The sequence below is a fragment of the Camelus bactrianus genome, chromosome 6 (genome assembly GCF_048773025.1).
Source record: "Camelus bactrianus isolate YW-2024 breed Bactrian camel chromosome 6, ASM4877302v1, whole genome shotgun sequence".
NCBI lineage: Eukaryota > Metazoa > Chordata > Mammalia > Artiodactyla > Camelidae > Camelus > Camelus bactrianus.
The window spans coordinates 16,585,553-16,600,606 of record NC_133544.1 but is presented as its reverse complement, the minus strand read 5'-3'; positions in this window follow the sequence as shown (position 1 = coordinate 16,600,606).

Below are 15,054 nucleotides of genomic sequence, written 5' to 3'. Positions count from 1 at the left end.
AATTCCTTGCCAGGTCTAATTTTTAAAGAGCTACTTTTTAGGAATTAATTCAAATATCCATCAGTATTAGATCAATAACGTATGCAATGTTCATTTAATGGGATACTATGCAACTATTAAAATTATGGAGACCTGCGGTTATTGACATATAAAACTTTCACAACGACCTGTTGAATAAAAGACAGGTTATAAAGCAATGTGAAACAGATCAATTTAATTTTTTTAGAGATACATGTACAAGTATATTTTAAAGAATAAAAATTGAAAAGGGTTGAAGTTATTTTTGGATGCTGAAATTAGAGGTGATTTTTTGTTTGTTTTTCAAACATTTCTATAGTATATGATTTTTATTTTTGAAATAATGATAAAGCATTTTAAAAAATGATTGCAAAATTATGTTATTCTTTATTTTGATTAGAAATGTTCTTTCCAGTGACTTCCACCGTCTTTTCCCTTCTCAGTCTGTGACTTCAGAGTATTGTGAAGTAACATCTTTATGAGACTTTAAAAATCCCCAGTAAGATGTTATTTTCAAAAAATAATACAATTTATATATTTCCTGTTGCCCCATTCCTACCTTTACTTGCCTACTATAGCAAATACAAGATCTTTAGCCTAGCAATGAAGGGAAGTCAATGGACGTGATTCTCAAGGGCCATGTTTGATAGCACTGGCTTCTTTAATCCTTTTAATAATTAAATTTCCAATTTAATAAGCAGTTTATATAATATTTTGTTTGAATTTTTATCCACAGTGATATTAAACATCTTTTTTTCATGTTGATTAATCACTTTAAATTCCTTCTGTGAATTACCTGTAGTCCATTTTTGCCCTTCAAAAAATAAACTGATTTATAGGAACTGTATTCTGTATAATAACACCATCTTCAATAGATATACATATTTCTATGTAGATACACACATACATGTAAATTCATACAGTCATTTGTTTTTGTCTGAGTGTCATCATTTAAAGTTTTCATTTTCAGATACATAAGCCTGTAAACGTTTTCTTTGGAGTTTCTGTTTTTCCTGTGTTGCTCAGAAAGAATTTTCCCTTTTCCAACATTACAGATAGTGTTCTTATGTTGTTTTCCTGTAAGTATATCTTTGTTTTAAAGACCTAGTGAATAAGGTAAGAAGCTTATAGCAATCTGTGCAAAGCCCCTCAGTCTTGCTAGTTCCCTTTTCAAGTCTTCAGGGTTTGTTGTTTCATCGTATCACAGGCAGGGAGTGGACAGTGGGCAGCTGAGATTCGAAGACCAGCCGTCTAAATACTAGCCAATCACGAGGAACTCACGAAAGACGCTGAGAGATCCTGTCTGTCAAATATTTTCGGTCACTTTCACAATTTCCCAGTTGTTCATTCTGGCTAGAATCCACCTTCAGTAAGATAGAATATTGAGAACATCTTTGATAAGCTATTTAATTAGGGAGACTGTGTTCATCAGCACATTCATATGAAGTCCATATGTAAGAATCTGTATTAAATATTGTCACCTGCAGTAGACAAGTGGCATTAAAATCACCATTATATGCAATAACACATAACTTTTTCTGAGTGACGGCTAAAACCTTTAACAGACTTATTTCAGTTAACGCTTAGAGCAGTCTATGAGGAAGGGATTCTTAAATTATTACTTCCTTTTTCCACACACACACACGCAATTGTGGCATACAGAGTTCAGTTTTCCCACAATCCAATAGCTGGTAAACAGCAGAGTCAGAGTCAAATACACATCGTCTAAAGGAGAAAGCAAGTTGTACTTATTTTAGGTGATATACATGTAAACGATGGTAACAAAGTCCAGACTACACCGCCGATAATGGAGAAATAGTGTTTCTATTGCCTTCTATGAACACAGTTGACCCATTAGTGAGCATACAGAGTTCACACTTCCCTACCGAGAGTCAGATGGTTAGAAGGTTACAGGAAATTACCTTCTACAGTACAAACTAGGGAAGGAATTAGCATTTCAAAGCTGCTGTGTGTCTGAGAGGGAAATCTCTAGGACAGATCTGCACCTCACCGCACGAGCTGCTGATTGACAGTCAGGGAAATAAACAAGCATGGTGGTCCTCAGGGGCTTCTCACATTATACCAGGGAAATCACTCCCCCATTCCGTTTCTACAACCTTGTCGCTCCATTCTGCCAGCTCCTGATCCAAGCTTCCCCGTGTTCACGAAGCCTTAACACACCTAAGTTGGATCTTGTTGGACCATTTGTCCAAAAACAGCAATGAGGGCTGTTTTATAATTTTGATTATTTATATGTAATATTTGTCTAACTGTTGTTTTATAAAGCACTTACCCATACATCTCTTCATATAAGTTCTGAAGATAATTCTATAACCATACAGACAGAAAAATGATACTTTTCATTTTATTGGTGAGAAATATTACATAAAAAGTCCTTTGACAATGTGAAGGCAACACCCTTCTCCAGCCCTGACTCATAATGCGAGAATCTTGTCAGCAATGGCCCAGGATGAGTTTGTGAAATCCCTTTGCCTTTGACTGTGTTCCCAAAACATTTCCCCTCAGAGCCTCTAACTCTAAATTCTGATCATTTTCTCATTAAAACACAAAGTCAGTTCAACACAAAGTACACACACACCACACACACAGGAGTCTCTTGAAATATGTAGTTTTACACATGTGATTATTTAAACATCCTCAATGTGATAACTCCAGGAAATACACTTTCTCTCTACTCTCTTAATTTAAGCATAATTTCATTACCGAGGATAGTACTCAGCAAACAGTGTCCATTACAAACATGAGAAGTTGCAAAGACACTTTGGTCAGTATAATTAAGTTTGAATGTTGGCAAGCCAACTACTCTGAAGTGAAATTCTCATTTGAATGCATAGTCCTGGTTATTTTGCTTTTAAGAAAAGTGTTAGTCCTGTATGGTTTCACCCCAATAGGCAGCCTATCTGATTAATGAGCAGACGTGGCAAGGTCGGTGGGTCTATGCAGAAAAATGGCGAGATACGCCACTTGGGAACATCAGTTCTGTGCCCTGTGGTCCTGGAACTCCAACAGCTATTTCTAAGGATAAGGGTTCCCATCTGAGGCACGCAAGGCTTTCTAAGGCACAGCACATCTGCGTAAACAGTGCCTGTTCCCCTTCAGAGTCCCTGCCTAGAGGTCCCATCAGTTTAGCTGGTTTTCCTTTGATGTGATGCTCACTTCGGCTGCTCCCTAACCACATCCCTTGTTTAGAGCTCACTCCGTCTCAAGAGGAGGGGCCGTTTGGCAAGCGTAGGGATTGCTTTGTGGCAGAGTAATTCAAACACTCACACAAACTCTGGTCTTTTTCCCCTTCTTGCCCTTAATAAGAAACGTTATCCAAACTTTTTCTTAATTAGAATAGATCTAGATTCTTAAGTAGAAGATAGCTAATTGTGATTTAAAAATTTTTTTAAAACTGTCACTCTTTTTGTCTTAACATGTAGTTTGGCTCTAGCTTGTTTTTATCCTACTAGTGACCAAACTTGCAAAGACAAAATGCAATGACCATGAGGTTTTGGTATAGAAGTCTACACATACATACATGATTGTTTTAGGTCACTGGTCTCTTAAATTCAAATGCTGTTTAAATACCCTGCATTCATACTCTGCTTCCTTCACGATGACTGCTTTTGATATCTTATTTTACAACCAGCTGTTTTGTGTACCCTTTTGGTAGTAACTTGTAATGAAAAATATGTGTGTATGTGTGTGTGTGTGTGTGTATATATATATATGTGTATACATATGTGTGTATGTATATATATATATATATATACACACATATGTATAACTGAATCACTATGCTGTATACCAGAAACTAATACAAGATTGTAAATCAACTATACTTCAATTTTAAAAATGGGAGAAAAAAAAAGAAATGCAGTCCGTATGGCTAGAAATTTTCCATTAGATATATATCTGCTGCTGTGAATACAAGACTTAATATGCATTCTGTGCAAAACCAGGATAAGGTGAATTAGATAACAAGTTGATTCTCTTCACTCTCCAGGAGAGTGCCAATGATAATATTTCTGGAGTGGAGGGAGAAATGAAGAAATAAACATGCTTCTGGAAATTTCTTTCCCAGCCCCGAGCAACCTAAAAACAATACATTTGGTTAAAGCAGAACATCTATGCCTAGGAGTCAGCAATCTTTACAGACGAAATCTTCACAGACACTAGAGTTAGATTTGGACCAGAATAATGTAGAGCTAGTCTTTGTATATTTTTTTCCTTCTTTTTTTCTCCTATAAGGATGAATCAATCTTTTTTTTTTCCTTAAGCTATGGCTAAAATGTGCTGAATACAATACATTGTCATTTATCACCAGGGTTTTAAGAGATTGCTGTTTAATTCATGGTTAAAGTATCCCCAGGGCATTGTTCACCCACACAATGAGGAAACCTGGGATAGGATGTGATGTCAACGAACAAAGAAAGCTTTTACAGGCCAATTTCTCTAGCTTTATCTTCCTACATACATCTATATCCATATCTATATTTACACCTGCACTTATCAAGGAATAAAGTCAAGTAACACTCAATCATGTGGTAATAGCATACTTTACGAATGTGACAGTGCATTACAGCAAGTGTTATCTGCACAGGTAGATATACATTTCCCCCGCAGTTATGTCCTTTCTTTCAAAGAACTTCAAATTTCACTTTAAGAAATGGCACATTAACCTGTTTATCTTGAGACTCCTTTCTGTTTTGCTGGTGCAATTTCCTGGCGTTGAACATTGGCTCTGAGCAACAAGAATGTGTCTTCAATGTCCATTTCTTGGTACTTGCTACTCACTTGAAGGCGTTTGTCTGGGTGATTCTGAAAAATTACATTAACTTTCTCTGGGATCATCAGATTTTTCCGAGCGAATTTTGTGTTACTTGATTCTGCTTTCCTTTCAGAGTACAAAGCGTTTCATCAGCTTTCAGTAATTTTTTCAATGAAATTTATGGGTTGAAGAAAATGGGTCACCCAGTGGGTGCTATGCAAGTAGCTTCCTGTGAATTCTTACGGCCAATTATTTCCAATGTACCAGTAGATCATAAATCTCAAAGGCCATAAAAATATTCTTTCTCAAGGTAGTCTCTGGTCTGTAAATTCCACAGAGCATGGCCTTCACCTCAAATTCTAAAAGTCATTTTTTTTCCTTCTTTTACTTTTTTATCATAAATGATTTCTTAGTGTCTGAGAATTGTGTTACTGAGGGACAGTGGCAAATCTTGAAATTTTCAGTGTTTCTGCAAAATGTAGACATTATGAGGAGTGAGCTCTATCCAAGCTTTGTTTTCTAAATATCTTTAGGCCTCCTCGGTGACAGAACTTCGGTTACAGTCAAGGGAGAAATAATTTATGGGGGAAAAAAAAAATAAAGGGTGGAGAAAGAAGGAGAAAAAAAGAAAAAATTCTATCCTCGTTGCAATGTTATACAAATAATCAAGGTTTATCAAAACAGTTACACATTCCTTGAAAAAGTATGTGTTTTTTAATTTAAAATTTTCTGAAATAAGAACACACCTTAAATCAATGTGCATTTTCAATGTAGCAGTGTTTCGTTTTTTTCTGACAGACTTATTGACAAGGAGGTAGCTAAAAGACAACATCCACATACAGAGGAAGCCAGTGTTCTTCCAGTTCTACTTTCTCCCTAGACCTGACCACCAACTGAGGTAAATAGAATGTTAACACATGTCTTGTGAGCCTGGAAAGCCAAGTTCAATATTTATACTAGTACACGACATTGAACTAGGAATCTCATAATCTAGAAAGGAAACATTTAACAAGGTAGTAAAGGTGATAAACTTCACCCCGGGAGGCCGAGGTGAGGGAATGGATCCCTGGTTGGGACACAACACCAGAAGAGGTGCAACCCTGGTAAGGAAACCCCTCCCTGAGTAGGAGGCTGAATATACATATCTTATTCTGGAATGTTCTTTGTTATATACACATAATTGACAGAGATCGTTCTCATTGTCATTTCCAGTTGATGTTTTTTTCACAAGGGAATTGAAGTCAGATCATTAAAGTAACAGAATAGCTCAAAAGAGTGCTCCAACCGCAAACCAAAAGATTTCGGGCTTTCTTTCAAGAGTGAAGTTCATGTCTCAAAATTCCAAGTGTCTGAGATAATGTACAGTAGCAACCACAAAGAAATCACCATTGGGTGAGTAAAGACACTGGGTGGAACAGAAGCTAAGGCTCCATTGAAATGTGCAGATAAGAGAACACTATCAAAGATTTTACATATTGGGTTACCTTATTGACTGTTTCAAAAGCCTCACTTCTCAGTCTGATAAAACTTTAAAAGGCATTTTGAGGGGAAATTTTCAATCTCAGGGTGACTTGCAGACATGAAATAACCCAAAGGCAGCAATTATTCTTCTATCCTTATTTACTTCATTTCCACTTAACCAGTTAGAGTGCTGGCAATTAATTGCCAGTTTTCTGATGAGGATTATTTAAGGGTTTGCCTTTTCAGCCATCATTTACAAATAGATAACTCTGGGGTAGTTAGTGTGAAATGTGGTTCTAAAACTTAGCAACAGTGGAGGACATTTACGATCATTTTAATATGCAACATTAAAAATAATTTCCCTCCAAGAAAAGGATATAGAAAATATCAAGAGAGGTTGTAGACTTGCTGTTTAAAAGCAAGATAGCAAAACAGTACGAGGGTATAGTGCCTCTTTATTCATTTAAGTTTTTGTTTATTTGTTTTGCTTTATATTTTGGTAATAGATGGGGAGGGGTAGCCAGGTGGTAGTTTAAATCCCGGGATTCTGAGTGTGAGTGTTTGAACCACTTCACCGGTCTTGTATCTTTTCCATTGTTGAGTACAAGAACTAGTCACTAATTCTCTCTAGACTTCAGGTGGACGACTCACGATAATAATACTTGTAGAAAGGAAAGGAAAGAAGAAAGAAAAACAAGCAGGAAAGCTAGCTTGGCCCTCACATCTGGCCCTATGGAGCTATTCTGTTCTGAACGGCTGCCAGTTGAGAATCAATCTGGAATCCCACTGGCTAAATTATGAACTGCCAGAGGCAGGGCTGCTCTACCCACAGTGCACAAAAATGGGTTACATCCTGGTGAACAGCACTCCTTAAAGCAAAAGTGAGGTAGAAGAATTCTGGACCAACTGGAGAGGGCGTTACTCACATTCACACATACCATCCCGAGACTATGTGTAAATCACCACTGATACATCATGTACAATGACAGTAGCCACGTAACAGAAAGAACAAAAGAGTAGAAGTTTGGCCACTGTAAGATGCGTGCCCATCTGCTGCCTAAGTGCACATTCTAGAATGTTATTGTGGGTTAAACATATGGCAACTCCTAAATGGGAAATAAATGAATGTGTACCAAGGAAATGGAGGACCAGTTTCTCAACTATAGCAAATGCTGGCTGAAGCACAGGGAGCCCTCCCCTCAAAGCAACTTTGTACTAAAAAAAATAAACTTCCTAAAAAAAATAAACTAATTAAAAAAAAAATCTAAGAAAGAAAGATCCTGACTTTCAAGTTAATCATGGACTCAGTGGCAGCTGTGAATACGAATTACACTGATTATCTTTGCAATGGCATTGATCTCATCCAACTCTTGGACTCATAAAACGAGGCTGGACTAGTATTCGTGTGTGTTGAAGAATTCGGATCTTTCCCATGTGGCCTCCAAACAAAACCAAACCATTACTGAGCGCCTGCTCTGAACAGGCATTATTCCAGGCTCTCAGAGAAATGAGTGACTCCGTTAACAGTGCTGTTCCTGTAACGCTTACATTTAAGTAGGAGGAAATTGAAAATAAGCAAAATAATTCCTCTGTAGTGTGTGAGAAAGTATTAAGCATCAGGAAATAAGACGGAAACAAGAAGTCTGGACTAGAGACATCAGAGTCTCTTTAGCCCTGAAGTGGGGCAATATCACCAAGATGGCAGAGAAGCCATGGAAAGTAGACAGAAAAGGGATTTGAAGGAAAAAAAAACAAAAAACAAAAACTTGGGAGTTTTAAAAATGGAAGATGAAAAAGAGATGAGGAGGATCCAGCAAAAAGAAACTGAGAGCGAATAAAATGCGATGGAAACAGCAGCCCGTGGCGTCCTGAAAATCGGCTGAAAGACTTTCGAGGTGGAGGCGACGCCCATCTAGGGCGTAAGCCGCGGAGGGGTCAAACACAGCGAGCACAGAGGTCAGCAGGAGACAAACACGCTGCAGTTATATTCAGTACCACTGTGGTCGCTCCATGACCCCAGGACAGAAAGATGAAGATATAAAACAGAATGTGAAGCCAGAGTGAGTTTTGGCTGGATTTTGCCCAAGAATGCACATTCTTATGGTAAACTGTCTTGCATTTCTGTCAACATGTGCGCTGATTTATCTTGTCTCTTGCCTCTCCCTGAAATGCCGTTTGCCTCTGGAATAACTCCTTTGAGGGACTGTACCCTGCTATTTCCCTTCTGTCTACTTGCCTAACTGTCTTCCTGGCCCGGCACTCAAGCCACGGTGAGCAGGACTATGGGGCCCTCATGTTTGTTTACGCCAGACCTATCATGGTGCCTTGGACAAAATAAGGCCCCCTGGGATGTATTATTGGAAAAGGGGAAGAGGGGAGAAAGGTGGTGGGAGGAAGGAGTGAAATGAGAGAGACAGAGGGAGAGCACGCGACCAGAGGAAGGGAGGGTGGGGAGGAACAAAAATAGTTTTGTCCACTAAAATTGGCTTTCGGCCAGCTTACACAGAGTTGAGACATCTGGAGAATTCTTCAGAGAAACCAGGAATGACACTGAGAGCAACACACATACTGAAAAACTGTCCTCATTCCCAGCAAATAGCCATTTGTTATCTACTTTATAAGAGTTCCCCTGTTAGCACTAGAATTAATCAAAGGTCAGTCCAGGGGGTCCTTTCAAACTCCCCTCAGCACTTGGAAGAGGGAGTGTTTAATCTCAAATATGTAAGTTTCCCTGGCAACAATGCTTTGATGTCACGCTAAACTCTTTTCATTGTTTTTATTCTCAAAACAAAGTCAGGGTCTTCTTCTGAGAGGCGTTATGAAGTTGGGAGCTTTAACTTCGGTGACTGAAGCTGAGTAAGGATAAGAGTAATTAACGATGCTCGAGAAGGAATAAAAGCAAAATTCTGCTGAATAGGTCTGCCAAGTCAACTTTCTCAAAGGACTTAATAAACAATCCCTCTTGTGTCTCATCTCCCCCAAACACTCTCCCCTTTCTTGCTAAATGTCTGAAGGAAGAGTTTCTCCATAAAATCCAATAAACCACTTTCCCCCTTTTTCTTTTCTTGTAGAAATTTAACAAGTATCTATGCTCCTGGCCAAGGGGAGGCACTATAATAATTATCCTCATCCCACATCTGGAAATGTTTCCTTCAAAGCACTGATAACAGCATTCACGCGTCTTCTACCTAAAACGAGTTTACGTGCAAGTTCCTAAGCGATGGGCATGACTGTCTAGAGAAATGGGAATAAAATACAAATGAGACCCCTACCTATCTTACACCTTCTCAGTCCTCATTTAGAACATCTACTGAGCATTCACTTAGCTTAGCCCTGTATGCTTAGCCTCTTTCTATGCAAAGGGAATAAAAAGTAGTCCAAACTTTGCACAAGATGCTGTAGATCTAAATATTCACATACGGTTTGTAAGTTGATCATCGCCATCAATTTCATGATTAACATCATCATCATCATCCCAGTAAGTCATATTTGTTGATCACACACTTTGTGTTGGGCAGCACATGATGATTATTAATTCATTTTAACTTTCCCAACATCCACAATTTGTAAAATGAGAAAACAAGCTTTTGGGAGCTGAAATTCAAATCCAGGCATTGCAACATTCTCATTCACAGCTCCACATTTCTTTCCAAGGTAAAAACTTGGATTGTGAAGTCAAACAGACCGAGTTTTTGATCCTGCCTCTACCATTTATTAATTTATTAAATTTTGAACCCTGGACAGGAAAAAAAATTTAGACTCTAATCCTAATTTTTTTGTTTGTTTGTTTGTAAAATGAGAATTAAAAAAATAATCAACCGTTGGGTTGTTTTGAGGCGTAAGTAAAAGTTGTTCTGCAAAGGACATCCCATAGTGCCTGACACACGGGGGTACTGAGTAAATGATAACTATTGTTACCATGATTACTGATGGTCTGATAACTCCTGACTGACAAAGTGAGCTTTGCAAATGATCTCTGCTTTTTTTCAAAACATGAGTCAGTCCTTCCATAATTTCAGGGCTGAATTTGAAGTCATCAGATTTCACTCCCACACCCCCCCCCCCGCAATCCATTTTCATCTACTTGTTCCAAACCTGGCATGTAATGCATTTATTTCATGAAGCCCTTCCTTCGGCATTAAAGTGACTAATTCCAACTACTTTAAATTTAAACTGGTTGACACATTGATTTATAATTGTTCCTGTATAATTACTCTGTCTAAAAGTGTTTTCAACAAATAAATGTTACCAAGTCTCCCTTAGAAAAGTCACATCTGGATTTTCTTAAATTGGCAAAGAGGGAAGACTCCCCAGGTGAACAGGGGCTAGATTATATTATATATGCCTTGGGATAGAAATTGTAGGAGAAAATACATGGGAATAACATATAGCTTATTCTCAAAAGGGCTTATAATGTATAATAAGGGATTCAATAAAAATAATCAGTATTCTATTAAAAGGCAAGTGTTACGGGAGATCTAAAAGGGGAAAACTTTTGGTCAGCAAGATGAGCCACTCTGGAGCAGAAAGTGCCTGGATTTTAAAGACTTATGGGTCTGTCGTCCTTCTGATGGAGGTATTATTCATGATACGATCTGATCTAGACTAAGTCACTGAACCTCTCTGAACCTACAACTTTGCATCTGAAAGATGGAAAGAGTGAGACTTTCCTTTAAGATGATGTGCTGATAAAATAAGGTCAAATGAGAAGCTAGATTGGAAAACACTCTGCCCACTTGGTGTAACGAGCCCTACCCAGCTCCTTCCTTTCTTCCCCCTCCAGTTAACAAAACAAAGTACCCACAGTTGACCCAATAAATACTTAAATGGGCAGATTATTGGACTTATTAAGAACTCACTCCTCTGGATTTTCTGAACTCTCAGACTTGAAAGGAACACGCAGATATTGCCTAGCTCAATTACGGTGTGCTATCCTGCCCTTAACTCTTTGGGAAGCTCACTCAAAAAGGCAACCAGATGAAAATTTCATTCATATTGTCTGCAAAATCCTTGTTGAAGGAAATTTCTATTCTGTCCCTCAAAATGCTTTAAATTAATGCCCATCTATAAATGGTGCCTAGAATTCGAAGCCAAGAAAGTGCTTACTCTAAAGAGCTAAAATACTCCTCTTTATCTGACATGTAAAGAAATGACTTACATGGTGATAGGACAAAAGGTGGGGGGCACTGATGGGCTGTACCCCCCAAGCTCATCCTTGGCATCTACGACTCTCCCTTACAAAGCCAGCCCTCCAGAAACAATCCTAATGACAGTTCCTGATGTGCGAAACATTAGTCTTACCAACATCTTGCAAAGACTAAAAAGAGCATCTTTATAAATCTCATTCAGCGTCTTGATCTATAACCAATAATTGAAGTAAAACAGTCTGCTTTCCAGGCAAATACAATTTTAAGACAGTTCTAGCCTCCCCCCAAACCTCCCAACCCTTTGTTCCAAAACTGAGGAAATTTTAGTGTCACACATGGATATAAACCATCATGTTTCTACTTCTTACTCCTCTATTAGGAAGTTTACGAGGATTTTTTTTTTCCCCAACCATTGAAAAGATTTTTTTCCCCTGATTTAAGTCAGAATCAAATTGCACAGAATCCCACAAATCTCTGAGCTCCCTCTCTCAAAGCAACAATCAAGTTCGTCTTTGATGGAGAAAATCTCAGAAGACTGTTTTCTTTCTTTTTCTTTCCTGCCCCAGTGTAGAATGTTAAGACTTTCAGGTATCACTCCCATAAATAAAAGTAAGCGTAATTTAATGCTCAACTTAAGTAACCAACTTGTCTCAGCTTCCTGTTACAATTACTCATTTATTTTTAAGTCTCCTAGACTAAATAAATGAGTCCTTATGATAAGCCAGCTCGAGTCTTTCTTTTTTGTCAAGTGGAATTAAATTAAAATACATAAAAGGAGGATACTGTAAAAGACTAATAGAAGTTTAGAGTTGGAGAAAATGTTAGAAGTCATCTAATATAATCTTCAACTTGATTTACGGGTCCATTCTAAAAACTCTTAAGTTAGTTAAGGGTAAAGGTCCCACCATTTATTTTATCTTGTGCGTCCCCACAGTGCATGAAGTTCACCAATCCACACACAATGGCTCTCAATAAATATTTCTGACAATTGTTGAAACATATTATATATAACCTTGTTGGGCCCAACCTGTCAGTACCTATTGGTGAATATAAATTATTTCCTGTGCTGAGTATCCAACTTTGTAAACCTTAAATACTGCATGTTGGTGCTCAAACTAAGAGTGGAAACTCCTCAGAATTTACTAGATCACGGAGGGCGTAACTCAAGAACAGTAATGTTACTTTAACGTAGCAGTCTGGGCATTAATATGACATATTTCTGCTATTAAATTTTAAGAGGTTTTAGGAGAAAAGGTTTTAGCACTGGGTAGAAGACATTTTACAACATCTGGTTTGGCATTTCAAGAAATAGTCCCCAGAAAGTCCTGCAGTCCACTCGTGAAAAATGGGAGAAAAACGTCTGGTTTTCCTGTGACCTCTACTAAACGAGGAGTTTCATGTCAGGCCTAACTCACCTGTTTCTGAGTCAGCTTTCTAAATCTCAAAATGCAGAGAAGAATATAAAAGAAAATGAGGGAAGCGGAATGGGGTTTCAAGAAATAAAAATGAAAATATTGGATTCAAGAGGAGCTTTTCACGACAAGTTAACAGAAATAAGATACTTACTCGAGTCCATGTACAGTACTCCCTGTCTGGACACAACACAGCCCACAACAAACAGAAGAATCTCCACAAAGCCCTAAAACACAGAAACAACCCCCCAGCCTTCAAGGGTGGTGAACTGGGATATTCTCACTTAAACAGATAAGAGGTGGTCACTTATCACACTAATCAGAACTTCAGTATCATGTATAAGACCTTAGCTCACTGAGGACTGAATTTTCACTAGAGCAATATTTGCATTGCTAGGGTGCTTAGCCCAAAGTAAATACTAAATAAACTTTTGTGACTGAATTGAGAGAATATTCATTTGTTTTTATTATCATTTTTGTTTGTTTCTTTATCTCCCTTTTACTCTGATGGAAATAGCCAGCTACTAGACTAGACCTGCATTCTAAGATTTTTCTTAGGATCCAATGGAGGATTCTTTTATAGAATTAAATATATCAATAATTTGCGGTGCTTTGTTATTAAGAAGCAGCACAGTCAGAATGGCCATCCTTCAAAAGTCCACAAACAATATATGCTGGAGAGGGTGTGGAGAAAAGGGAACCCTCCTACACTGTTGATGAGAATGTAGTTTGGCGCAGCCATTATGGAAGACAGTATGGGGATTCCTCAAAAAACTAAAAATAGACTTACCATAGGATCCAGCAATCCCACTCCTAGGCATGTATCAGGAGAGAACTTTAATTCAAAAACATACATGCACCCCAATGTTCATAGCAGCATTATTTACAATAGCCAAGACATGGAAACAACCTGAATGTCTATAGTCAGATGACTGGATAAAGAAATTTTGATATATTTATACAATGGAATATTATTCAGCCATAAAAAAGAATAAAATAATGCCATTTGCAGTAACATGAATGGACCTGGAGATTGTCATTCTAAGTAAAATAAGCCAGAAAGAGAAAGAAAAATACCATATGGTATCACTCATATGTGGAATATAAAACAAAAGAGAAGAGAAGAGAAAAGAAAAAAGAGGACACTAATGAACTCATCTACAAAAAAAAAAAAAAAAAAGACTCACAGACATAGTAAACAATCTTATGGTTACTGGAGAAAGGGGGTGGGAAGGAATAAATTTGGGAGTTTGAGATTTGCAAATGTTAACCACTATATATAAAAATAGATAAAAACAAATTTCTTCTGTATAGTACAGAGAACCATATTCAATATCTTATAATAACCTTTAATGAAAAAGAATATGAAAACAATTATGTGTGTGTGTGTATATATATATATATATATGACTGGGACATTATGCTGAGCACCAGAAATAGACACATTGCAACTGACTGTACTTCAATAAAAAAAATGAAAAAAGCAGCCCAGAATAGTGGTTAATTCCATGAGTCCAGAACTAGACAAGCTTTTCTTTATTAATTGAAGGACCATGGACATATTTAATCACTCAGAGCTTCAGTTTCCTCACCTGTAGAGACAATAATACTGAATCCTCTCTCACACGGTTGTTCTAAGGATTAAAACATAATTCGCATGAGTGTTTCACTGGCCCATTTCTAAGAGCATAACAAATATTAACTAGTTGTGTTATGATTGTTAATGTGAAATAGCCCTTTGAATTGCATCCTCTAAATATGCTGTATGTATAGATGTGTTTGGCACTGTTTCTGCTGCTGCAAAATAATTTTGGAAAAAATTCATTGACTTTGATCATATGTGGAACTTTAAAAAGTATAATTTCTGCCTGTGTGTTGTCAGTCCTCAATCTCAAAACAAACTATCAGCTAATCATTTTTCTAACGGGTATATTTCAAGTGATTCCACTGGTATAATGTTAGATATTCAAAGAAGGAGTTTAAACATCTGAAATGTGTCTCCACAGGTGCCACTTCCACTTTTTACATGAACTCAGTTTCCTCATTTATAAAATGAGTACGGCGACATTTACTCTACAAACCACGTCAGGTAATTTCGCAGACTGAAGCAGATTATACGTGTGAAGTCAGTCTGAAAATACAAAACGTCTTATGCATATAGGTGTCTATCATTAATCAAAATAAACTGGTCAATAGGTGTGACTTTATTAATTTAATGTGCATTACTATTTCCTTTTATCCA